Source organism: Rhinopithecus roxellana, chromosome 5 (assembly GCF_007565055.1).
Source record: "Rhinopithecus roxellana isolate Shanxi Qingling chromosome 5, ASM756505v1, whole genome shotgun sequence".
NCBI lineage: Eukaryota > Metazoa > Chordata > Mammalia > Primates > Cercopithecidae > Rhinopithecus > Rhinopithecus roxellana.
In genome coordinates this window covers 55,135,764-55,154,875 of record NC_044553.1, presented here as the reverse complement: position 1 = coordinate 55,154,875, position 19,112 = coordinate 55,135,764, and positions in this window count along the sequence as shown.

Sequence of the window (19,112 nt, the reverse complement as noted above, 5' to 3'; positions counted from 1 at the left end):
TTTATTACCTTTCCCCATTTTGTGAAGATCAATTTATTTAGAATAAGAGTATAACCCATAAATCCACTTAATTGGGCATGCATAAACTACAAACATTGCTGTGCACAGTGTTAACAAGAATGAGGCTTCTGCCTTGCCCTTTCCTCATTGTGGAACTTCCTTTCTTTTTCAAAATCCCTCAAGGGCATCTGTAGTAAGTCAAAGTAAACGTTTGTGACATTTTAATCATTCTTACTTCATAGATAGAAATACATAAATAAGAACTGTATATTTTCTTCCTACTTATTGATGGATCATCCTGTGCAAACCCTGTGATACACAGCATGCCTCCCATTTTGGAAACCATGATGGTGCAATTTAGCCAGGCATTGGACAAAGAAAGCAGGGCATGCAAAGTTCCTGAGACAAGAGGGAACATAGTCTTTTTGAAGAAGCACTACACTGTGAGCTTTGAAGTCAGAGTTCCTGGTCTTTATTTAGGCTGTTGCTGTGAACAAGATATTTGCATTGCCACTGTGTTAGTTTTGTGTTAATAAATAAGAGTGATAGTGTTTATTTGATAGTGTTAAGTTGGAATTTGATAATAATGTAGCAAAATAGTAAATTGGAATATTAATCCATGCTGTTTTCTTTTTCTGAATTCCTTATATGTGAATCCCCTCCCACCCCCATAGGTAAAGAGTTTCACTATTGTGTTAGAGAGAAATAGAATTTTATAGTGCAAAGACAAAACAAAAAAGATCAAGATACAATCAGTGTTTGGTTTATCTTATTTTTTACTTGCAGAAGAGACATTTTAGAGTTTTTTTTTTTTTTTAAATAGAAGAAGGTTTTCACAGGCAAAGTAATAAATAAGGAAAGACACTAGAAGAAGAATTAGATCATTCCACCCACACCCCCTTGAAAAATTAAGGTGAGTCACCTGTAGTGATGTGGGAGGGATGGGGAAGTTGGTGAATAAGGTATCGCCTTATTGGACATCAAAGGTGGGAGAAAAGGAGCTGAATCTGAGATGAGTAGGTGGAGAGAAGGGGGGTCAGCATGCACAGATGCACAAACACTCTGGGAGCTGCATGGAAGCTAAGCCAACACCAAGAAACATTACTCAGAGTAATGTTTACTCAGACAGAGAAGACATGCAGGCTGTACCTCTCCTCACAGAGGGATATAGGCTTCTGGTCATCAGGTCCCTTCATGAGAATTGTCTGAGCTCCATGCAGATTTCCTGGGTGTTCATGTGCACTTTTTTTTTTGAAGGCCCAGAATATTTAAGTTTCCCAAAATTAATCTGGAGATCTTTAATATACAGAAGGGTAGAAGTGTCATAATTGGGAAACCCCAGCATTGAGAACAGTGCTTGAGTAAACTGGACAGTGGGACATTCCATTCTACTATGGCAACAAACATAATGAGAAAAGTGACCAGCATTTTACAGAACATCAACCATGTTATCAGGCACTATACTATTAAACATGGCATACACATTGCATCTTTTAATCCATTTCTTAATCTCTACACCACACTGTTCTTTATGTCTACACTCTACTGCCTCCCAGATAAAATGACAAAACAGATTGAAAGTATTTATATGTATATAGTGCTTGCTTATGATTTTCACATTGATATCATGGAAGAAGATAGTTGAAAATGGGGAACATACTGGTTATCTGCTGTAATGCCAGAAGAGTAAAGACTCCTTCCAAAACTTTTAAGACTCAGATATCAAAGTTCAGAAACGTTTGTTTTATTTTTCTAGATGTATTTTTTAAATTCACAAATAGTTTCATTTTCTTATTTCATGCCTGAACATAAAGAGACAGGTCAGGAATTGAGAGTTTCTCTTCTTTGTTCTTTTTTTTTTTTAATCTCTAGGTTAAAAGACAATAAATGCCTTCTGAGGCTTAACGTTCTCACTCCATTTGCTTCTCCTGTCTTCAAGATACTTTGAATCATCTTTCTCAGCATTTTCCCCTTTGTGGTGTTTTCTATTTCTCAGGTATCCATTGATGGGAAATAATTTTTACTCCTCTTTGGTCCGAAGCAGGAGCCTGACCGTGAGTGAAGAATGAGGTTAATGGTGTGAGGGTGAGAAATCAATAACACTGTGATGGCCACACATCTAAGCCAGGTCCTCCAACCTATATCCAACTTCTGGATATATCTCTCAAATGATTCCAAAGTAGGCATTTCTTGATTGATCTGCCAAGACGACATACTACAAAGCAAAAAGCCAGAACAGTAGTGTCTGTTTTAAGACTGTTTCAAAATTACACTTAAACATTATGAAACTCTATCAATATTATAGAGGAGTGTTATGTAATGTGCATTCATTCTTCAAGCATTTATTGGATCACCATCACGTGCTGGACACCAAGGATATAAGAATGAGAAGAACATACAATTCTTATCATTCTAGGGCTTGGTGTGTAGTAGGATAGACAGATACTAATATTAATCAAATAGCAAAAAATAAATGTGAAGCTGCAATGGCAACAGTCACTAAAAAGCAGTGTTACATGGTACTTTGAAAGCACATCACAGGTGAACTTGACCTACTCAGCAAGGCCAGGTAAGTCTTTCCCAAAGAAATGGAAATTGAGCTTAAACCTGAAGGAAAAATCTTCCCAGTTGAGGGGACTAGCATACACTCAGCATCTACATTGTAAGTACTATTTAAATCATTTCTAGGCTATGACCACTCTCTATTTAATTTTGTTTAAAATGAAAATAAAGCCACAGATATACACATAGAGATCACATTGGACTTAAGAAGTTCCTTTCCAAAGTAGCTAACATAGCAAAATGTCTAATTCAGAAATTAGCTACGAAAAATCTTTCAAAAAATTGACCAAAAATTAAAGATCGTTAGCCTGGAAATATAGGAGTTAGAATGTCAGTGAAAGGAAAGCAGTTAGCATACTGTAACTAGCAGCAGACATAAACAAAACATTGGAAAAGGAAATTGTTTGAGTATTTCAGCCTTTCTGATATGTATTTGTTTTTCAGAATACCTAACTATTCTTTGTGTTTAGGCATAGCCTGAAATAATGTTTTCATTAACTTCCACAGACTTATTTTGGCACAAAAGTGCTAACCTATAGTTATTTTCCAAGATGAAACAATTTCTGCATCTGCATATACAGCTGCACCCAGCAAATCACTGAACCCTAAAGCAAACTTTTAAAAGCCATGACCTATGTAAAACAAAACTGGAATCTTTTCCTCAGAAATCCATGCTTACAAAAACAGCTTCTAAAATAAGTGTTATTTATGCCAGGGAAGCACCATGGTGCAATTGTGGTATTTATATGTTCCCTTAAGGTATTGTTAATTTTTCTATTTCTAAACTCCATACATAGTTGCAGACTGCAAGAAGATTTTGATTATGTAATAATTTGTAAATGCAATGAAATGCTATTTTGAAATCATTGTGCGTCCTCTGCCCCCTACTTGTTACCTCTCCTCAAAGGACCTAAATAAACTTTATCAATGAGCAGTTGCTCCAATTGCTATTTACCAAATGATAAACTTGAGCTAAAAAAGAAACTTTAATAAAGCCAAATTTAAAATTGCTGTGCTTCATTCTAATGCAAACATGACATTTAAATTAATAGCATCTATCTCCTTCCCTTAGGACATACAGTATAATTTGAAAAACTACATCTGTATATTCATTTCTGCCTTTCTTTTTCTGGTTCAGACACTTTGTTCTTGAGAATTTAAAATACTATCCTTGCAATTGCATTTCATCTTCACCAAGTTCAATTTAAAAATTAACATGGATTTAATAAAGCCCATTATGTCTTTAAGGAACTATCAAGAATACAACAGGTAACATATTATCATTACTCCATGAGCAAATAACATCTTTGATGCTTTTCTTTTCTAAACCAGTTAGGATCATAAAAAAGGAAGCATGGTTTGCGTGTTTCACCTGTGTCAAAAAGTATCTCAGCTTCTGTGACATTTTGAAAGCTTTATAAGCAAAAGAAATGTTGCATATAAATGATATCACACCCTATGTTTTAGCTAGTTTTGCCTCAATCCTTTATTGATCATAGGCCATATAACTTCAGGCAGACAAAAGAAAAATAATCCCTATCATGTTAAGTGCCGGTCTGTGGTGTTTATGAGTACCGCCTGCTGGGTTAAATGACTTACACATCTGTCAGGTGTGCTACATTATAGCCACAGGAAAATCTCAGTACAGGTTGTGTGCCAGGCAAAATGCTTTGTCTCAGACCTTGTCAATCCTGCTGATGGATGAGTTCAGTGTTCTAATGAATAAGATTCTAAATATGTTTATACTTTGCCAGATCTTCAGATTACATCAGGAGGCACAAAGCTCAGGCAATTGGAAAGAATACGATCATCGTTAAAGGACAGTGCTTCTCCTGACTCATACAAATGTGTGGTTTTTAAGCTATCCTGATGAGATGGTCTCCTACCCCTTTGTAATCCTTTTTTTCATAAGCTTCATTTAACAGACTAATTTCCATTTACTCAAAACAAATTAATTCCAAACAATTTGCAAAGGCTACCTTGCTTCTGAAGGGCTTTTCTTACTGATAGCTTTATATTGTGCATAGTACAATGTCTACAGTCAATGGGTTTGCAGACATATTTCTAGTGAATCATATTTTTTTTTTATTTTTTTTATTTTTTTATTTTTATTATACTTTAAGTTCTAGGGTACATGTGCATAACGTGCAGGTTTGTTACATATGTATACTTATGCCATGTTGGTGTGCTGCACCCATCAACTCGTCAGCACCCATCAATTCATCATTTATATCATGTATAACTCCCCAATGCAATCCCTCCCTCCTCCCCCCTCCCCCCTCCCCATGATAGACCCCAGTGTGTGATGTTCCCCTTCCCGAGTCCAAGTGATCTCATTGTTCAGTTCCCACCTATGAGTGAGAACATGCGGTGTTTGGTTTTCTCTTCTTGTGATAGTTTGCTAAGAATGATGGTTTCCAGCTGCATCCATGTCCCTACAAAGGACGCAAACTCATCCTTTTTTATGGCTGCATAGTATTCCATGGTGTATATGTGCCACATTTTCTTAATCCAGTCTGTCACAGATGGACATTTGGGTTGATTCCAAGTCTTTGCTATTGTGAATAGTGCCGCAATAAACATACGTGTACATGTGTCTTTGTAGTAGACTAATTTATAATCCTTTGGGTATATACCCAGTAGTGGGATGGCTGGGTCATATGGTACATCTAGTTCTAGATCCTTGAGGAATTGCCATACTGTTTTCCATAATGGTTGAACTAGTTTACAATCCCACCAACAGTGTAAAAGTGTTCCTATTTCTCCACATCCTCTCCAACACCTGTTGTTTCCTGACTTCTTAATGATTGCCATTCTAACTGGTGTGAGATGGTATCTCATTGTGGTTTTGATTTGCATTTCTCTGATGGCCAGTGATGATGAGCATTTTTTCATGTGTCTGTTGGCTGTATGAATATCTTCTTTTGAGAAATGTCTGTTCATATCCTTAAGCTGTGCTAACAGTGACTAAATCAGATGAAATTGTTTCAGTAGGTTGGTACAAATGTGTTCCATTTAGATAATGTATAAGTGATAAATCCAACCACTTTTTCCATGACCTTTCACATTCTAATTTTAAAACTGAATGGTTTTTTAATCGGTTTTAGGAAGAGCATCATAGAAAATATATCCCCTATTACATATCAACTATTTGCCTTTACAGTTATATAATATTCACATCACAGTCTATATCAATTTATAAGTCCTGCCCCTAATAACAATGTTTTAAAGAGATTTCAGATTTTGTAAAACTGACATTCAATGTTTACCATTTTTAAACTCCACAGAATATCTACCATGAATTCTTTTAAATTCTATTTCAAATAAGGCAAAAAATCACATCTTTAATAGGGTATAGTGTGATAAAAAAAGATAATGAAAATGATGAGACATTGATTAGAAATTACAAATCAATCTCTTCTTTTTAAGATGTTGTACTGACTGAATATAACATTTGCAAAAACTCACTAAGAATATAACTTATTTCCAGCAAGACAACCATCATTTCCATTAATATCCTGAAAATTATGAAACCTATATATTTAGCCTCTATGATTAAGCCAACAGAGTTTTGAGGTTAATAATTTAGCAGTTCAGATGGTACTCAACTTACAATGGTTCAGTTTAGGATTTTTCAACTTTATAACAGTGCAAAAGCAGTATGCATTCAACAGAAACTGTACTTTGGGTACCCATACAACCATTCTGTTTTCCATACTCTGTACAGTATTCAATAAATTACATGATATATTCAACACTTTACTATCAAATCGGCTTTGTGATTGATGAATTTGTCCAACTGTAGGCAAATGTAAGTGTCCTGAGCACATTTAAGATAATCTAGGTTAAGCTATAGGTTAAACATATTAAATGCATTTTTGACACATGACATTGTCAACTTATAATGGTTTTTTGGGGACATAACCCCATTGTAAATGAGGAGAACTTGTACATGGAAAAACAAAAATTCCAGTAACACCTATCGATAGTAAGTATAGACATTGTTAATCACGAAAGGAGATTTGAGTCATTTATTAACCCATTTACTCATTTATTCATAGTATTGTAAATACTGTAGAAAGCAGTCTGAACAAAGCAGACACAGTCTTTCCTATTATCACTTAAAAAGTTCAAAATCTATAGTACCACCACCCACATCTATTTAAAGGGCATCCTCCTCACTACACTGCAAAATCCTAAATCAGTTGACATATACGTGTAGTCCAAATCTGGTCTTTGTATTCTGTACCAGTGATAGAATATGAACAAAATTCCCATAATAGAAATATGAACAAATAACTTGATCAAGCACTTCACAAAAGAGGCTATCCACATAGCCAATCAACATGTGAAAGTTCACCAACTTCATTAGTCATCAGAGAAATAAAAGTTAAAACATTCAGTATTCTCCAGAATGGCGAAAATGCAAAGGAGACACAATAAAAGTATTGGAAAGGATTTGGTGGAAATGAAACCTACTTACATTGCTAGTGGAAATACATATTTGTATATATAATCAGTATAAAAGCGTTAGGTAAGGCTTTCTAAAACTGATTATATACATCTTATGACTCAACAATTTGCCTTATAGATATAAATAGACCCAACAGGAAAAAAAAAAAAAACTCATATATAAAAACTCACGCAGAAGTACCATTCGTAATAGACACAAACTAGAAACATCCAAATAACCAATAGCAATAGAATGGATAAGAATATAGCAGTACATTGATAAATGGAATTCGCTTCAACAATAATAATGAACAAACTATACACAGAACATCATACAACTCAATAGAAAAAAAAAAAAAACCTGATTTCAAAATGAGCAAATGACCTGATCAGACATTTTTCCAAAGAAGACATACAAAAGGCCAACAGGTACATGAAAATACGTTCAATATCACTGATCATCAGGGAAATGCAAATCAAAACCCAAATGAGGTATCGTCTCGCACCTGTTAGTATAGATATTATCAAAAAGTCAAAAGACGTTAAGTACTGGCAAGGATGAAAAGGGAATCCTTGTTCACTGTTGGTTTGAAGATGTTTCATTCTGCCAGGAACTTAGAGTAGACCCAGGTGCCACAATAGCCCCAACACTATGGGGACAGCTGAAAGGAGGGAAAGAGCCCCAGTAGCTCTACCACCTGCATGAGTCCAGTGAAACAGGACACTCACACAAGTCAGTGAATGCAGACGTATTATTTATAGACAGGCGGCAAGAATAAACGGAAGCCTGGGCTCCATGGCAAGCCAGTCCCCCAAGACTCAGAAAAGCAGCTCATCTGCCCATTTCCCACATTGCAATGTTGCTAAGGAGCCTCGAAAATGTGAAAATGTTCTGCCTTAACTTTATATACCCTGGGCAACACTGGGCTCACTGAGTGTAAGCACTGGAGAACATCCTGTTCTCTAAGAAACAGAGGCACAGATAAGGATACGGTTGTTATCCTTATCTGAAGATGTCACATTTTTTGGTACATTCTGTGGTTATTCGGAGAACTGCAAGTGGCAGGGGGAATAGCTGTGTCAGTCCAAGCTGTCGGGAATTCAACCTCCTGCAGTAGGTAGGGATGTAAGTTGGTAGAGCTGTTATGGAAAAGAGTTTAGAAGTTCCACAAAACATTACAAATAGAACTAAGATACAGTGCAGCAATCCCACTTCTGGTTATAAAGAAAATAAAATCTATATATGAAATAAAATCACTATATCAAAAAGATATCTGCACTGCATGTTTATTCCAACACTGTTCACAATAGCCATGGTACAAAAGCAACAGAAGGAGATATTTTTTTCAGTCTTTGGAAAGAAAAGAATCCTATCATTTGCAACAATGTGGACATTATACTAAGTGAAATAAGCAAGACACAGAAAGACAAATACTATAGGATCTCACTCACATGTGGAATCTAAAAGAAACATTGAATTCCTGGTAACAGAATAGGTAGAATAGCGGTGGCCAGGTTCTGGAGGTGAGGAAAAGAAAGAGAGATATTTTTCAAAGGGTACAACCGTTGGATATAAGATGAATAAGTACTGGAGCTCTAATGTACAGCATGGTGACTATAGTTAATAATAATGGGTTGCATACTTGATTTCACTGAGACATTGTCTCACTCTGTCACCCAGGCTGGAATGCAATAGCATGATCATAGCTCACTGTAGCCTCAAACCCCTAGGCTCAAGCAACCTTTCTGCCTCAGTCTCTCAAGTAGCTGGGACTACAGGTGTGTGATTCCACACCAAGTTAATTTGTTAAAAAAAATTTACAGATGAATTCTCACTGTGTGGCAGAGGATGGTCTTAAACTCTTGGCCTCAAGCAATTATTCTGCCTGGCCTACTGGGTCTCTGGGATAACAGGCAGGAGCCACCGCAACTGGCGAAATATTTTAAGAGAGTAGATCACAAACGTTTTCTCACACACACACACACAATTGACTATGAGAGGTGTTGGGAGGTGCTGGATATGTTTATTAGCTTGATTGTGGTAATCATTCCAGTATACCTCCATATATATGTAAATATACACATCACATTGTATGCCCTAAATATATAAAATTTTTTCAATCAAGCTTGCAGAAATCTGAAAAAACTGTATACAAAGCAACATAAAAACATTTCAAACATACTGTTGAGTGAAAGAAAACAGACACGAAAAAGTACATACTGAATGATTCCATTTATATAAAAAGTTAAAAACAGGCAACAGTACTGCAAGAAAGGCATGATAGGAGAGATTTTTCTCTCCTATTCCGTTTTGAAACTAAAGTCTTAAGCTCCTGGATATGGGGCAGAAAATCCTGTTGCCTTTTAGAGCACTGGTGAAGACATTCCCTCTAAGGCACTGGAACTGCTAAAGGAAGAAAACAGAAAATGCCTTTTACCCCTGAGAGAGGAGAAAAATAAATTCCATGCTAAAACCTACAGGGGGAGGAGAGCAGAAACCCTGAGACAGCCCACCCACCAGAATCCAGGGACACAGTGTCTATTTAAGATGGAGGCTGAACCAGAACAGTAGAGGATGTATTTGTGTTCCAGCCTATACCATTGCTATAGCAGCACCAAGTGAAAAACGGCTTCTGTTTAGAAAGAGACAAAGGAGTGAAGAAAGACCCGTGCTGAGACACAAGTTCAAAAGAAAGACCTAGAGCTCAGGATAAAGCAAATATTGAGAGAATCCTTGTAGTAAACCAGCCGCACCTTAAACACAAGGTAATGCTAGAGGAATTCTAAGTCTGTGGTGCACAGGAGTTTACCATAACAGCAAAATAGCCCAAGCGCCATTTCATTCCTAACTTGTTGACTCAGCCTTCCACACCAGAGGACCAGCAAAAGAAAATATGTGCCCATTTACCAATTTCCAGGCATAAAGTCGATTTACTCTGCCTCTATTGTCCTCACAAGATGTGAGCTTTCAACAAAAAATTAAAGCATAGATAGAAATTCAGTAAGTACTTAGTAGACCTGAAGAACATTATAAATCAGCTTGATTTACTTGCTATTTATAGAATATGCCACTAAATAATAGCTTAATATATAGTCTTTTCAAATGCAAATGGGACATTCTTCCAGAAAGACCATATTTTAAGCCAAAAACCAAACCTCAACAAAATTAAAGGATTGATATCCAAGAACAATTCTCTAACAATTCCCTAGGAAACATGTTCTATAACAATAATAGATTAAAATTAGAAACCAGTAGCCAAAAGATACCTAGAAAATCCCTCTGCATATTTGGAAATTAAACAATACAGTTCTAACAGGCCATGGGGGACAAAGAGAACACAACAGGGAAGTTAATAATATTTTGAATTGAATGAAAGTAAAAACATAACATAGTAAAATTTGGGTGATGCCACTAAAGCAGGACTTTGTGAGAATTTATATATTAAATATAGAAAATGTGTATATTAAATGTTTACATTACATTAGAGAAAATACTTTGAAACAATATTCTAAGATTCCATTTTAAGAAACGTAGAAATAACAGAGAAAATTAAATCCAAAGCAAGTAGAAGGAAAAAAATAAAAATAATAAATGAAAAATAAAAGCAGAAGTCAATGAGAACAAAAAAAAGAAAAGAAATAAATAAAACTAAAATTTCATTCCTTGAAAAACAAATCAATAAAACTGAAGCCAATCAAGAAAAAAGAGAAAATACAGAAATTACAAATATAAGAAATCAAAGAAGGACTATCACTATGGTTAATAATACTATGAGCAATTCTACATCCATAATTTCAAAAACTTAGATGAAATAATAAAATTCTTTGAAAGACTCCCAACTCTCAAAATAATGAAAAAGAAATAGATAAGCTGAATATTTCTAAATCTACTAAATAATCAAATTGATACTTAAAATCTCTCCAACAAAGTAAACTGGAGGCTTATATGGTTTTACTGATGGACTTTGTCAAATATTTAAGGAAGAGATAATGACAATTTTACAAAAATATATCCAGAGTATAGAGGAGAGGGAAATGCCTCCTCACTCATTTTATGAGGCCAATGTTATCCGAATTCCAAACAGAAAAATTTACAAAGAAGAAACAGAATAATATCCCTCGGGAACATGCACACAAAAACTTTAAATAAAGTACCAACACATTAAATACAACAAGTAAAAAGAGTTGTTAACACAAAATCACCAAATGGGATTTATTTCAAGAATGTAAGAATGTTTGAACATTCGAACTTCAATTAGTTACAGTTGATGCTCATTCTTAGTAGTTAGGTTCTATAAAGTGTACATCAACATTGAAGTAATGAATACTGAATCATTGCTCCTAGATGAAATGCAAGATTAGGTTCCTCTGAGATTCTGGTCACAGCATTTTCAACAACTGATCAATATATAACCCTGTTGGATGTGTGTTTCTGTTTCAAAACACTTTATTTAATATATATTGTTAATTAACATTGAACACATAGCCAAGAGCACCTTAACTCATACCTAAACGAAGCTTGAACACACGTATTCTCTCTGTAAGGAACTCTAGATAACACTTCAGTGGTATGCTTGGGGGCCATTTTAAACAGTGAAATAATTAATAAAAAGCACAAACTGTAAAAAATGTGCCAATCAATACACCATAAAAAGGATGCTTGGTCATAGTATGACAGCTGAAACAAAGCAGAACGTAGCCTTGTTCGACCTCAGCTGGAAATGTGCACACTGGGTGACTCAAATTTTTCACTCCTCTGTGCATGTCTGCAGATGCTGCAAAAGCACCACAAGTTTTGACTTGAAGCTTACAAATAAATTTTAGCAAGTAGATAAAATCACAAATACAGATCTATGTATAATAAGAGTTGACTGCAATTCATCATATCAGGTAAAAAGAAAAGCTTTTCTATTATCTTTTGGCAGATAAGATCTTTGGCAATTTCAACAGCCCTTCATGATAATACTCTCAGCAAACTAGTAATAGAAGGAAACATTGTCAAGTTGATAAAGGGCATCTACAAAAACAAAAAACTACTGCTAAAATTATACTTAGTGAAAAAAAGACTAAAAGTTTCTCTCCTCTGTGATTGTGAAAAAGACAGGGATTTCTGCTTTCACCACTCTATACAAAACCTTATCAGTTGTCCTACCCAGTGCAATAAAGCAAAACCAAAAATAAATAAATAAGAGACCCATACTAGAAAGAAAGATAATTGCCCCTTACTATAAAAAACAAGATTGTCTACCTAGAAAAATCTGGAAGAATATATATATTCTTCAAGATTTTATATCTATATAATACACACATATATGTGTGTATACATATATAATGCATAAATTTTGTATGTATTATAAATTTATATAATATATACATATATAAATCATGCATAATATAAATTTTATATAATATATACATATATAAATTATATATTCATATATAATTTATAAATTTTATATATGTATACATATGTGTGTGTATACATAAAATATATAAATTCTTCAAGGTTATACACATATATATCTATATATGTATATATCTATGTGTATATATCTATATATGTATATATAGATATATACACAAAAAACATATATATAGATATATATGTATGATGGAATAGCTGTGTTAAAATCACCATTGTCCATTTTTCTATTTCTCCATTATGTCTGTCAGTTTTTGCTTCATGTACTTTGGAGTTCTGTAATAAGATAGATATATCATATATATATAATATATGTATCTTATTGCAAAAGATATATATCTTATTACAGAAGATATATATCTTATTACAGAAGATAAATATATAAAATATATATCTATGTCTTCTGGTTTCTTAATGTATTAATCCTAGAATCATTAGGAAATATTCCTGTTTGTCTCCTGTAACCCTTCTTGTCTTAAAGTCCTTTTACTTACATTAACACAGTCACTCTACCTTTCCTGGACTTAGTATTCTTATATTATTTTTTTCCACCTGTTATGTTCACTCTATTAGTGTCTTTGTGACTAACTGTATCTGTTACAGAATGCATGTAGCAATTTCTTGTTCTTGCTTTTCATCCACTTGAAAATCTGTATGATTAGAGTGTTTTGCCTATTTTATTTGAATATAATTATTGATATTGATATGGTTGTATTAAGGTCTGCCATTTTTCATTTTGTTTTCTGCTTGCCTTATTTATTTGTTAATCTTTATTCCTCTCTTTTGTCTTTTTAACTTAATCTACATTATTTTGAATTCATTTTCACCATTTCAATTCCTCTCTTGGCTTCCTAGTTTTATCTTCTTACATTATATTTTAACGTTTGACAAGACTTACAATATCTATCTTTAAAGTATCATAATCTTCTTAGTGTTACTGTTTAATTACTTTGTATATAATACTGGAAATCTGCAGCAGCCTATCTACAGTTATACCCCATCCCTTGTGTTATTATTTCTACATGTCTTACACCTATATGCATCATAAATCCAATAATTTGGCATTATAATTTTTGTTTTAAGTCACCATGTCTTTTAAATAATTTAAGGTAAAAAAGAAAAATGTAATATTTTATTTACCAATATATTCATCATTTCCTGTATACTTCATTTCTTCTTTTGGATATGAGTACATCTGTACTTATTCTTCACTCAACCCAAAGACCTTTCTTCAGAATTTTTACAGAAGCTATGCTAGATTCATTGTATAAAGTATTCTTGGTAGATAGAAGATTTTTTCCAACCATTTGAATATGTCATTCTTATATCTTCTGGACTCTAGTTTACATAATAAGTCAATCACTAATTGTACTACTATTTCCATACATACAATTTATTATTCTTTTCTGACTGCTTTCAGGATTTTTCTCAATTTTTTGACTTTTGGTGGTTTAACTAAAATGTGTGTGTGTGGTTTTCTTTGTGTTCATCCTACTTGACTTTTTATTAAAAATTCTTGAATCTGAACTTTACTTTTCTACCAAATTTGGTGAAATTTTTACCAATAATTTCACATTTTTTATTGTATCTTTTCTTCCTCCTCTCTTGAGAAATAGACTATATATATTGGACTAATTGATATTGTCCCACAGGTCTTGAGCCCCTGCTTATTTTTTTAAAAGCTTTCCTCTATGTGTTACGCATGTTAGGTAAGTTATAATAATCTAATTTCAAGTTTACAATTTTTTTCCACCCCAAATATACCGTTGAGCCTATCTATAAGTGTTTCCTTTTAGGTATTGTACTTTTCAACTATAACATACATTTTTTCAGTAGTTTCAATTTCTCTGTTGATTTCCTCTAACTTTTTACCCAGGAGACCAAATTTTCTTTAATTATTTGAACATATCTGCCTTTAAATATTCAGCACATTTATAATGAAAATTTTGATATGTTTCGTCTGCTAAATTCAGTTTCTGAATCCACTCAAAGTCAATTTCTACTGATCGTTCTTTTTTTGTGCGTGTGTGTGTGTAGGTCACACTTTGCCGTTTCTTGGCAGGTTTAGTGATTTTTCATTGAAAATTAGACAGTTTTAGAGATATTGCAATCTGTTCTGTTCTTCTGAGAGTTTTTTTTTTAATTGTTATTATTTTCTTTTTTGTTTTCTGTGTTTATTATTGTTGTGGTTCTATTAGACTATTCCCTAGACTGGACTCAAAGTATTAACTCTGTCTATCCTGCATTTAGCAACAGCTGACAGCATAGCTTGCAAAATGACTAGGTTAAACACAAATATTGACGAGTGAAGTTCTGTCTTTCAAGATGACTTTCCTCTCTGATATTTGCCTGGTTTTGGAAAGTTTCTAGGTTTTCTCCTGTACACGTATAGTTTTGCTGTCAATTAGGGATCCAGGCAATTTATACTCAGCTTTGTTCTCAGTAATTGTGTAGTCTCACAGTATTTCCCGCTGAAAGTCCCAGTTATTTTTCCAGCCTTGAGTTGAGTTTACTTTTGTTTGTTTCTGCCTTGGTCATCTCCAGCTAATAAGACTAGTTTTCTGCTGCCATAGACATAGTGGGTGGGAGAAATTACAAGAAAAATAGCTACAAATTCACAGTTTTTATCCTGTATAGATACAGTTTTTCAAGAGCATAATCTCCAACTTCTATCTAGTATAGGATGCCTTCCAGTGCTTTTATGTTTTTTCATATTTTGTAAAGATTTTGCAGTTGTTACTGTATTAACAGTTCATTCTACTAGCAATACTGTATTTAATTCAGATCTTGACTTTTTAAAAGAGTCCTCTTTTTTTTTAAGACAGAGTTTTACTCTTGTTGCCCAGGCTGGAGTACAGTGGCACGATCTCAGCTCACTGCAACCTCCGCTCCCCAGGGTTCAAGCGATTCTCTTGCCTCAGGCTCCTGAATAGCTGGGATTGCAGGCGCGTGCCAACACGACCAGCTAATTTTTGTATTTTTAGTAGAGACGAGGTTTCGCCAAGTTGGCCAGGCTGGTCTCGAACTCCTGACCTCAGGTGATCCACCTGCCTCGGCCTCCCAAACTGCTAGGATTATAGGCATGAGCCACCACGCCTGGCCTGTGAGCCCTCATTTTTTAAAATTATAATTACAGAAACAAAACATGTTTATTGTAGTGAATTTTGAAAACATAGATATACAATGAGAGGAAAATCAGAATTACTTGTAAGCTAGCTCCAGATAAGCATTGATAATATTTTATAGTCTACTATCTCTGCAAGGAGATTATTAGATTAGTGATTTTCCACCATAATATTCTTGAAAAGTATTCTGAAGTAATTTCTGAGAATAAATTTAACATTACAAGATATCAAACCTAGAGACAGTTAAAAAAACAGCAAGGAAGTATTATGAGCAATGTAATGCTGAAAAGGAACAACCTAAACAAAATTGCAAAATGCCATGACACAATGTATCAAAGTCTCCAAAATCTGTGCAGAGGAGAATGAATCCATTTTAACCATTTAAGCAACTGGATATGGGTCTGGAGTTTATAAGGCAAGTTGAGCTGTAATTACAGATTTGGGGAGTTATCACTAGCTAGATAATACTGAAGAAACAGTGACCATATTCTGTTGGTCCTTGTTGGAGCATTAAAATAATTTTCTCTTTATTCTAAGAGCAATGGAAACCATTGACAGATTAGTTGCAAGGAGTTGATATTATAAGGTTTTCCCTTTGAAAAGCTCACTAACTGCACTGAAAAAAAAAAAAAAAACCTGATTAGAATAGGGAGAAAAGGTATTGAGGAAAGTAAGTTTAATGACTATTCTATAGTTCAGATGAAAACCATGGCAACTTGGACTACAGTGATTTTGATGAAACAAGTAGAAAGATTTATAAAATATTGAGGAATTATATAAAGTGGCCTTACTGACAGATTGATATTTAAGATAAAGAAAAGCACTTTCTTCCGGCCTAAGTAACTAGCACATGACAGTGCTATTTTCTGAACTAGGGAACTTACACATCATATATTCACTAATTTTTTTATTAATGCTTACTTGGTAAGTGTGTAAGCCTTGAGAGAAAATTAGTTTCTACATTTAAAACCTCTGATTTTAACATTAGCATGACTATCCTGTTTAGATACACAAGACTAACCAAGGCACTCCAGTTGTCTAGTGCTATCATAATACCACTTAAATTACAACTATGAGCAATCATGTTAACATTGTTACTCCTGTCTCACCTCAAATTGTTTCATCCTAAATTGCCAGTATAACTGCAGCTTCAGGTACACAAGCCTTTTTCTGGGTATCATTTCCTCTACATTTTTAAATTACTTTTAGCATCTTCTGTCACTAAGTGAACATCTTCCTTTAAGTCATCCTTATTGCTGATCTTACAGCCTATCCTAAAACTATTCACCTATTATTAGATGAAATATTATGCCAAGCAATGACCTATTGCTACAAGAGGAGAAAAATGTTATAATATGTATTTGTACCATATACATAATTAGTCATACAAAGACAGAACACAAATAGTATTTAGCATAAGACCCTGGACAAATTTATTTTTTTCTTAAAACATTGATGATATTCTTTGATTATTGCTTTGTGTTACATTGACTTTTGTGACACTACCTAATTGCTTTGTTTCATTTATTTTTTAAAAAGTCCTTCATTTTGATAGAAATCATATAAACACATTTTACAAAATGTCTACTCCTAGAAGTTAATTCAAGCAGAAAATTTTAAGCTGTAAGACTACAAAGGACAGGTTTTTAGCCCTTAAGATTAAAGATAATCATTTAGTAAATCTTAAATTACAATATGCAAGCAATCCTAAGAAAACTAAGGCTACCCAAATGTGATTCTTTAGGCTACATAACAGTTATTAATTATATTTTACTATATGATACACACCACACCTATGTATTTTAGTGCAACTATAAAGGAAATATTCATTACTTCAAAACATGTTTAGGCAATTACACACAAAATATAAAATAGGAGGTTTAGAAGGTGCAAAGTTAAATAAAAGCAAACACTTAGGACTTCAGAGGAAATAAAAGATGTAACAAAATAAACCTGTACAGTGATTTCAGACTACATTTAAACTGAGATTTGTGTAAGGAATAAAACAGATTTTATTCTTTCATTCAACAGTTACTTTCTGAGTGCTTATTATACTATAGAACATTTCACAGCTTATCTGTTGAATTGAGTTTGACCTTCTTAATCTTTTTACTTGAGATAGAAGCCTACAAAATCACTTATAAGAGAAAGAAGACTTAACCAGCTCTGTCTATTTACACCCAGAAGACTAGTATTCAGTGCTTAGGAAAAGAGAGGGTGAATGATTTGCAGAGAGAGAGAAAGAGAGGGAGATCAAAAAAAAAGTGAATAAAGGAAGGAATGGAGGAAAGAAGGGAAACAAATGGAAAAACAGAAAAAGTAAAAAGATAAAAATAATATAACTAAATTATTCTGGAAATGTACCAGAGCAAAAGCCTGCTCTTCACCAGTCCCTACCTGCAACAGAATAAAACATTGAAAGAGGAGACAATATTTCTCTTATTTCTCCCTAGACCACCGAGTAGTTTTGGTCGCATGAAGACTCCAGTTTATGTGTCTTGGTGCCCAATGGGAAAAGACAAAAATTGTAATGTTGCTGGATAGAAGTCCTTAGTGCCCAGTAGAAAACAGCAGCTGGCCTGACAGGGACATCTTGCCTGGAGTGTTTGGTGGTATCCAGGGATCCAACAGTCATCAATAGCACTGCCTGGTGGGCATTTCGTTACTCAGAAGAAACAAAAGTGGCTCCAAAGAGAAAAACAGGATCCAGAAAATACCTTACAATTTAGTAGACACAACAAGACTGCCCACTCCATAATATGTGATCACCCAGTCAATCTGTCAATGAAAATATATAAAACATTCATTGGGGACTCCCAGAAAATTAAAGAGGGAGATGAGTCTTTTCAAACAATACAAGATCCCACATGAGCCAAGTGAAATCTTGACTTTTATTATTAATATAACTTCATGATAGACCTGAATAAATAGATGATGCTGATGGACTCTTAAGGGAAAAGCGGAAGAGAGAGTTTATTTCAATCCTCACGCAAATTCTTGAGAAAGATGTTTATATGTTGGGCTTGCTGTCAACAAAAGAGAAAAGTAGCAGCATCCAGTAACTTTTTCACTGGTTCTGGGGCAAGAAGAGAAGTGGTTTGGCAATAAAGATAACATGGTGACTCCACTTGGGTCATGGTAAGAACATTACTGGGACCACCTCAACTGCTTGATCAGGGGAAGCTGAGGAGTTGAGTCAAGCCTCACAGAATAACCTGAAACAAACAACAGGATGTGCACCAGACATGGAAAGTCTTCCTGTTGAGTTTGGCAGTGTTTTTATGGTGTTTCTCTGTAGTTCCTGTCTTCACAAATGAGAACTTGTGCTTCACTAATTCATCTTTCCTAAGCAGCACTTATTTATCAATGTCCCAAGTGCAGCTGTATTTCTTAGTGCATCAAAATAGAGTGATACCAAGAACTATCACATTTTCAGTCATTTTGGCAGCATTTCTTAATAAGAACTAATTTATTTTTGCTTTTGTGAAACATTGAGTACAAAAATACTCTGACACTTGTTTTCCTGTCTTCACATACCAGTGTAATTATAA